A 9,842-nucleotide genomic window follows, 5' to 3' on the forward strand; every position below is an offset into this window, starting at 1 on the left:
GGCAGGGAGTCAGACAGACAGGTAGACAGACAGACAGACAGGCAGGGAGTCAGACAGACAGATAGACAGGTAGACAGACAGACAGACAGGTAGACAGACAGACAGACAGACAGACAGGCAGGTAGACAGACAGACAGTTGGACAGACAGACAGACAGACAGACAGACAGACAGGGAGTCAGACAGACAGACAGACAGGCAGGCAGACAGACAGACAGATAGACAGGTAGACAGTTAGACAGAGAATCACAGAGAGACAGACAGACAGTCAGAGATCTTGTCATTACAGTATTAGATAACAGTACATGATAGTGTGTGTCTACATCACAGGACGAGCCTCTATTTCTTTCAGCTCGGCGTCTATAAACATTTATCGGCTGGACAAGAACAGAAAACTACAATTCTATATTCAGTGTTATACCACAGTGTTAAGACCTCCCTGACCACAGTGTATACGACTTGATCCTGATTGGTCAATAATGTTCCAGAAGTGTGCATTATCGTCCAACAACGGGCTCCTCTGCCCTGTCACAGTTCTAAAAAATGCACTACAAATCAACATTATCAACATTGGTCCAGAAAATAATCAACCCGATGTTTCCTTGACAACAGTAAGACCATCGCTTCAGTGCGCTGTGATAGAATGTGTTAATTTCACTCATTTAAAAAACAATAATAAAAAAATAATAATAATAAAAAACAATATTAGTTGTTCATTCCTTAAATAATTAATAGCTATAATTAAGACTTTAAGGAGCTGATTCTGGTTGAGCAGCCTATAGGTGATGGTGGTGAAATAGGGGTCCCCTAACACCGCGTTCATCTAATCTAATAGTGAGATGATTCAGACATTTCAGTATGCTCTTCTGAATGAAGGGCTGGTACATGATATGAATCCTCCCTGTCTGGTAAGTGTTATCAACGGATTGTTTAGTAGCTGATGATATGGCGCTTCTATTTCTGACCATGACCTATGACGAGCTGCCACGCTCTGCCTTTATCAGAGCTCTGGGATAGGATCCATGAAGGGTGAAAGAGTTCTGCAGAACCCAACCTCCAGGCTCCTTATCGGGGTCTGTCTACCTCATCCCCTCATCCCCTAGCCTCTATCCTAGCCTCTATCCTACCCTCTATCCTACCCTTTACCTCCTACAGTCGAATGCTTCGTAAAACAGTTTATCATTTCTGAAACAGTCTAATGTCTTGATACATGCTCATGTTTCATTATGTGACCGTGAACAGTATGTGACCGTAGTTCACCACCGTATCAAGACAAGATAAAGACACATGACTCTCTCTCTCTCTCTCTCTCTGATTGAGTGCTGAGAGCGTGTGTGAGTGAACTGCAGAGCGATTGTGTTTTTTTCTAACTTTCTTTTCAGTTTTTTCGGTAAATGTCATTTATTTCTGTATAGTTTATTGGTATAGGTCAGGGGTCGGCAACCCAAAATGTTGAAAGAGCCATATTGGACCAAAAAAACAAAAACAAATATGTCTGGAGCCGCAAAAAATTAAAAGCCTTATATAACCCTTATAATGAAGGCAACGCATGCTGTATGTATCTATAGTAGCTATATTAGCTTATCAAAATGACTAAATTAACTACAAATACATAATGAGCCTTCATGATTTAGGCCAAGTCCACACGTACCAAAACGATCTTTTTTTCTCCGTTTTCCCTGGCATTGTTTCAAGAACATTTGCGTCCACACGGATCCATCTCAATACGACTCAACACGCTACTTCATGTTCCAGGCGTATAGGTGGCGCTGTTTTAACCCTTTTGATCGTCTCAATTGGCGCACGCATGGCTGTTGTTTGTTTGTAAAATGTGGCTTATGTGGTTGTCCATCAGTCTTTTTTTCTCAGCGTGGTGGCACAGGAGCATAATATTTTGCGTAGTGGTGGGCCGTTATCGGCGTTAACGTGCTGCGTTAACGCGAGACTCTTATCGGGCGATAAAAAAAATATCGCCGTTAATCTATTCTCAAAATTGAACTAACCAGAAGCTGAGTGTTTAATAAAATATACTGTCCATAATCGCGCCATATGCTGGAGACAATGTAGCAATGATAATAGAAACAACTTGGGTGAGCGATGACACGTTTTGGGTTGATCGTGACATCAGAGCGTCGAAATAGTTGGTGTTGTTGTTGTTGTAATAATCCAAATCTTCCTCCGAGCTACCCGCCTTGGTACGGCGGTAGGCGGACGCGTACCAGCCGTCTGCCGTCAACGCCGCCGCCCCGGCTGCCGCGACGCGCACCGGAGACGAGCGTGCCGTGGACCTGTAGCGAGAGCACGTCCCGGCGCCGTTATATTTTCCCGCGTTTGAGTTTGTGATAGTAAGCGTGTAGTAAATTATACTAGAGTTTGTGATGCATTTTGGAAACAGGAGATGAGCCCCTGGTCTAATGCGCCACCTGGCTTGAGAAACCCCATCTTTTTCCATTTTCAAACATTTTTGAAAAAGCTCCAGGGAGCCACTAGGCGGCGTTAAAGAGCCGCATGCGGCTCTAGAGCCGCGGGTTGCCGACCCCTGGTATAGGTCATTGTAATTAATTTTTGTTTCAATTTTGGTGGTTGGGGTTTGTTTGGGTGTTTGTTGTCTCCTACCGGCATCTCGCCGGTCGGTGTGTGTGCGGCCGCCGTGGTAAATGGAGCCGACCTCTCCACGTTAACCAGAAAGCACGCCATTAAAATCTGTCCGGGCTTTCTGTGTAGCGTGGAGGACATTTGTTTGGCTGTGGGAGAGAGGGTCGGATATGACTGAATGAAGTCGGCTGCTCGGATGAACGCCGCCATAGTATGGTCAACACTGGTTTGATTTCTCTGGACCAGGAAAAGGCTTTTGACCGCGTTGAACACAACTTCCTCTGGAAAGTAATGGAGAAATTTGGGTTCAGCGCTGGTTTTATAGCTTAGGTCAAGGTGTTGTACAGTGAGGTTGAGAGTGTGCTAAAGGTCAACGCTAGTCTGTGTGTAGAGGCGTCAGGCAGGGCTCTGTCCGGGATGCTCTATGCACTCTCCCTGGAACCCCTCCTCAACAAAATATGTTTTAATATTGAAGGTGAAATTTTACCTGGTTTTAGTGGAAGCATTGTTTTATCGGCCTATGCTGATGATCTCATTGTTTTTATTAAGAATCAGCGTGAGATGGGCATTTTAGAAAATATTATTAATGATTTTACTATTTTATCAGCAGCAAGGGTGAACTGGAAAAAGAGTGAAGCCCTTGCTGTTGGTGAATGGTCTGACGGTCTCCTGGTTCTCCCCCAGAACCTTGCCTGGAGAAAAGACCTAAAATATCTCAGGGTGTTTCTTGGGAATGAGGCTGTGGTGAGGAAAAACTGGGAGACCGTCTTGAGAAAATGAGAAAATGGAAATGGCTGCTCCCTCAAATGTCTTACAGAGGTAGAGTTTTAATTAGGGATGCACGATAACTTTTTTTTAAAACCGATATCGATAACCGATAACTTTCAGACAAATAGAAGAAATGACGAATAAGAAAGGCGTCGCGAACAACTGCGTTACCGGAGGAAGAGAGTGTCTTCTTTTGCTTCATTTCACATCTAACAAACACTGGGACAAATGTAGTTGATATCTGTGTTTAACTGTTTAACTGTTGTCAATAATAAGTGTTACGAGAGTAGCGTATGTGTGTGCATGGGAATGGCAGTGTGTGTGTGAGTGAGTGGACGAGCGAGGAGAGCGAGCAGTAGTGTGTGTCAGTTTAGTGAAGTAACGAACGACTCCGGTTGTGTCTGTGCAAACATGTATTATACGTTAGTGAAACTAAGAATAAAATACCCAGCCTGTCAATCATCGGCGGCCGCTTCATTCCGACCTATAAGACCCACTGCCGGTCAAAGTGAAGGGTGGTACCCCCGAGAGAACATCGACACTGTGCTCCTCCACTACGGGACTTCTGGGAGCCGACAGCAGGAAAGGTGTAACATAATAATAATGAAAGCAGCCGGGGCGGCGGTGGGATGGGACCCGCCCGCAGTGGACCGTTTTATACAAGCCTCCCCTCAAAACAGCCGACCTCCAGTTGAGAGTACCACACGGTGCCATCGCCTCAAATGCCTTTGTCTCAGTTTGAAATCCTGCTGTTTCAAACAAATGTCTTTTCTGTGGCCTATGAGAGACCATGTTTTCACTGAATGCCTGAGACTCACAAGTTTTTTCTCTCTTTTAACTTCGGTTTTTAGTCTGTTTAATGTGTTTTTTTTCTGAAAAAGTTTTTATCTTTGGTGCTGGATATAAAAAAAACTACTATCATTAAGTGGCAGCTGCTAAATTTTCTCTCAGGAGAAGCAAAAATGGCGGTGTACATCAGCCGGAGGAACACGGTGAGGACAGAGCAGCTCCTGTGCTTCTCTGTAACGTCAGAGCCAGGATCTGGCTAGAGGATTGTTTTTATAAGGCAATTGGAGATCTAGAAGCTTTTAAACAGCGCTGGTGTTATAGTCACATAATTTGCTCTGTCGAGAATGATGAGTTAATCTTTGCACAGGATTTTATTGGATCAAATCAAAAAAATCTCTCTCTCTCTCTCTCTCTCTCTCTCTCTCTCTCTCTCTCTCTCTCTCTCTCTCTCTCTCTCAGTGGAGTGGGTCGGTGGAAGGTGTCGCCGCTGACCTGGCATGGTGGGGGTGTTGGTACCCTCGGTGCCAGGGGGTGTGCACAGCGTCCAGGCCCCCGGGAGAGAGCTCCTCTAGCTGGGATGGGTGCGGCCCACCGCCCCCTAGCTTGGTGGAGTGCCAGGAGTGTGGACGGGAGGTGGGCTCACTCCGCCTGGGGGACACATGAACACATGAACACATGAACACATGAACACAGATACATCTCAACACCAGCGGCTTCTATCCACCATCCGACCGCTGCACTCACACAGAGTGCTCTGTGCGTCGTCAGGAGGACCTTCTAGGAACTGCAGGTTTGATTCCCACCTGCGGTCTAGAGATTTTCCGATACCATTTTTTCCTTCCCAATACCGATTCCTGAACTCTAGTATTGGCCAATACCGAGTATATACCGATACAGCATCTATGATTCTAACTACTAATAGCACTTTTACTTATTGAAGGGTTCTCTTACGATGACAGAAATGATTAGTTATTATAAACAGTTATTATAATAATACACTTGTATTCTTGTGGTTAAGCGTGAGCATCCACGTTTTTCCGACTTGGTATCTTGAACGCAAGTTGTTAGTTGTAGTTGTATACGTGTGTAAAGTCGTTGTTGCTCGTGATTTTTGGCAGTGATATGCTGCCATAGGGTTTAGCCGTAGACACAGTATGAAGGAAGTTTCGCATAATCTGCTGAACCCAAGGTTGCCTATGTCAAAACATGGCAACTTTTGCATTCCTGCTGTAACCACTGAGAGAGTAAACAAAGGGAAACTTATACGCACTGCTAACCTCACACATCTCATACCTATTCCCCCCAAACCAAACCAAACCTTAAAGCCTATCAATAACACCATCAGGATGGGTCTACTTAATGTTAGGTCTCTTAATAACAAATCTTTTTTAGTTAATGATTTTATTACCACTTCTCAACTGGATTTTATGTTTTTAACTGAAACATGGCTAGAACAAAATAACTGCAACTGTTCTGATAGAGACAGCTCCTCCCAACTATAACTTTTTTTTATGTATGTAGATCTGGAAAAAGAGGTGGAGGGGTTGCTGCTATATTTAAAAATGTATTTGAGGGGAAACATGTTATTTGGTGATTTTCCATCATTCGAATACCTTTGTGTCTGCATATTATCACACATCTCATGTCTACCGAAGATTTACAAAAACTTCCAAGTCTCCCAAAAAAAACTCTAAGGCAACTACAGCTTGTTCAGAATGCTGCTGCTAGAGTTCTAACAAAGACCAAAAAATGTGAACATATTACACCAATTCTTAAATCGTTACATTGGCTCCCTGTATGTCAGAGAATTGATTTAAAAATCATGTTGCTAACCTATAAATCCCTACATGGTTCAGGGCCAAAATATTTAACTGATATGCTTCCACTACATAAGCCTTCTAGTCCACTAAGATCTTCTGAGACCAATCTGTTAATTATCCCCAGAGTCAACACGAAACATGGGGAAGCAGGATTTAGTTACTATGCAACAAATAGCTGGAATAAACTCCGAGGATTTAAGACTTGCCCCAACTCTGACAGCTTTTAAAACAAGACTGAAGACTTTTATGTTTCCTTTATCTTTCTGCTAAATCTTAAATCTACAATGCTTTTTTAACTTTGTCTTTATTTTCTATTTTATTTTATTACTAACTTTGCCTATTTTTACCAGAGAGATACATGACAACGTGGGTATCAGAGACTGTTGATCTTAAATACATTGCACTTTCTAAAATGCTTTTTTAAAACTGCCTTTATTTTCTATCTATTTTATTTTTTTACTTATCTATTATTTTCTTTTATTGTATGACAATGTTTATATGTGAAGCACTTTGAGTCTGCCTTGTGTATGAAAAGTGCTAAAATATAATATAAATAAAGTTGCCTTGCGATACGTTGCCTTGCCATACGGAAATACCAAAACTCAGTTGAATATTGTGGGCGTGTGTGGATGATGTCTGGTTGAGTCTGATTGGACACCTGGTGCACATTCAGTAATCAGTGTGCACAGGTTCAACCAGCCGTCACACACTTAGGGAGAGATCTCCTGCATGGCAGTGGAGCATCCTTGCCATTTTCAGTATAAAATCATTGCAATAAAACCGATTCTTTACACCACCACCCTGTGTCCTATGTCTGGAGGAGCTCAGGAAAGCCACCTAGGTGGCGTGTAGCATGGACCTTGCTACACTGGCCAGTGCAGCAAAGGTGCATGCTGTTTGTGTGTGGAGAGTAACACACAGAGGTTGCCTTAAGATGGACACCACCAGGCAAAAGTAAACCTGGGAGGCCAAAAACCACCTGGCGCTGAACTGTGACACACAAGAGCTGAAACAGATGAACCTGTCATGGGGAGAGGCCCAACATCTCTTCTTCCAGCTGTAGGGAGAACATACAGAGAGATGCCAGAAGAAATGTGTAAATAAAGTCAATCTTCTCGTACCTTCTAGCTTGTTGGTAAATATCAGGCACTTCCCCATAAATGTATGTTACATAAACATCAAATCACCTTCATTTGATGTTTTACCCTCCTTCACCTCTACCTCACCCTCCTTCACCTCCACCTCACCCCCCCATCTCCTCCACCTCACCCTCCTCGACCTCTACCTCACCCTCCTCCATCTCCTCGACCTCACCCACCTCTACCTCACCCTGCTCCACCTCTAACTCACCCTCCTCCACCTCTAACTCACCCTCCATCACCTCCACCCACCCCTCCATCTCCTCCACCTCTACCTCACACTCCATCTCCTCCACCTCACCCTCCTCCACCTCTACCTCACCCTCCTCCACCTCACCCTCCTCCACCTCTAACTCACCCTCCATCTCCTCCACCTCACCCTCCTCCACCTCCACCTCACCCTCCTCCACCTCTAACTCACCCTCCATCTCCTCCACCTCACCCTCCTCCACCTCTAACTCACCCTCCATCTCCTCCACCTCACCCTTCTCCACCTCCACCTCACCCTCCTCCACCTCTAATTCACCCTTCTCTCTATCTACTGCACGTTCAACACATCTTTATAACCACCTCATGTTCTTCAACAGTTCAAAATAGCGATCTCAATTAAGCCAATGGCAGTTGGGAGTTCTTCTTCGTGGCGACCAGACTCTATGATGTACACTGGCAGACATACAGGAAGTGATGCCATCTGGTAAACAGGAAGTGATGTTATCTGGTAAACAGAAGTCAGGGACATGGATGCCTTCACGTCTCTAAACCGCAAGACCCTGTAATGACCGGACACGACTGGAATACCTCGACACACTATCATCTCAGTCAGATGAATGCAGATTACAGCCAAGATGGCTGACATGTCTTGGAAATAACCATTACCAACTATAACCAATTTATAATCATGAAGTCTAATAACTTAGAACCATAAACTCTCATAACTGATAACTGATGAACCATGCATGATACATCTGAATGATCATCAATACTGATTACCAATAACCCTCGAGTCTGATCAGAAGATGAGCCATGAGCTCACCTGGTGAACCATGAGCTCACCTGGTGGACCATGAGCTCACCTGGTGAACCATGAGCTCACCTGGTGAACCATGAGCTCACCTGGTGAACCATGAGCTCACCTGGTGAACCATGAGCTCACCTGGTGGACCATGAGCTCACCTGGTGAACCATGAGCTCACCTGGTGAACCATGAGCTCACCTGGTGAACCATGAGCTCACCTGGTGGACCATGAGCTCACCTGGTGAACCGGAGTGTGATCAGAAGACGGACCATGAGCTCACCTGGTGAACCATGAGCTCACCTGGTGGACCATGAGCTCACCTGGTGAACCATGAGCTCACCTGGTGGACCATGAGCTCACCTGGTGAACCGGAGTGTGATCAGAATGCGGACCATGAGCTCACCTGGTGAACCGGAGGACCTTGGAGAGGATTCCCGTTGCTAGGCGGTTGACGCTGGTTTCCGAGGGCGACCGACAGAGGGCCCGTTCGGAGTGGCCCAGATCAGGTTTCTTCTGCTTTTTACGGAGCCCTCTGCGGTACAGAGCCTCCAGGAGCTCCATGACACGTTCTAGAATCTTTGATCTGGGTTCCTTAATATGATCTTGCTACTTAAATGTAGTACTTTATCCTATCAATTCTGGAACTTACTTTCTCTGTTGTCCCGAAGAGTGACTTCTGGGCACGTTTAAATCATCACAAGTCGCATTTTCCTTCTTCTTTATTTAGCTTTCCCATAACAGAATATCTCTTGGCAATCCAAAAACTGGCCTCTCTAGACTTTACAGTTATAAATACCACTCTTTCTGACAGTTTAACCTCTCTCTCTCTCTCTCTCTCTCTCCTACTAAGAACTACTAAACTAAACTAAGAACTAAACTAAGAACTACTCTCTCTCTCTGAGACCAGTTAAAACAACTGTCTCTCTCTCTCTCTCTCTCTCTCTCTCTCTCTCTCTCTCTCTCTCTCTCTCTGGCCCCTCAGGATGCCCACAGACCCCGGGTTGATCAGCGCTTCTCTTCTCGGTAAATTTCTAAGTCTACCTCCTCAGCAAATGAAAATCTGTCAAATCTACTTTTAGTTCCTGCGTTACGTCCTCGGCCTAGATGTTTATATTCCGATCTCTGCTCCACTGCTCCACTGGTTCCCCCAGATTCAAACTAGCCTCCTCCTCCGCCGCTCTGCTCCAGGGGGAGGAGGAGGAGCAGGAGGAGGGCTCGTTAATGGTCATTAAGACCTCCCTGACCATTAGACCAGAGTAAACATCCCATATCAGCAGTCTGAACAACTAGTGAAAGGACAAACATTAGTTTACCAAGTTAATAAAAAAGATCTGACTGAAAAGATGGAAAGACTTTCAATAAATAAATAAATAATAACATGTTTTGGTTTGGTTATCCCATGATGCAACATGTGGTAGTGGAGAACAAAGGTCTCTCTCACTAATGTTGTGTATTCATTCATAACCACACAGTCCCCTGACCTAGGCAGGGAATATAACCCCTAACTCTACAGTGTTAGTGCCTTGCTTTTTGTTATCATCATTGTGTCCTTTTTATGATATAAATTGAGAGAGCAAAAGCAGTATCGGCTCCAAATATCGGCTCAAGAAAATCGCCAGCCTGTATCAGTCATCGGCTAAGGCTGATGAAAAAATATCGGCATCTGCCCTAAAAAATCCATATCGGTCGATCCCTAAATATTATAACACTAACCAG

Source organism: Micromesistius poutassou (assembly GCF_964030765.1).
Source record: "Micromesistius poutassou genome assembly, chromosome: 18".
In the NCBI taxonomy this organism is placed as follows: Eukaryota; Metazoa; Chordata; class Actinopteri; order Gadiformes; family Gadidae; genus Micromesistius; species Micromesistius poutassou.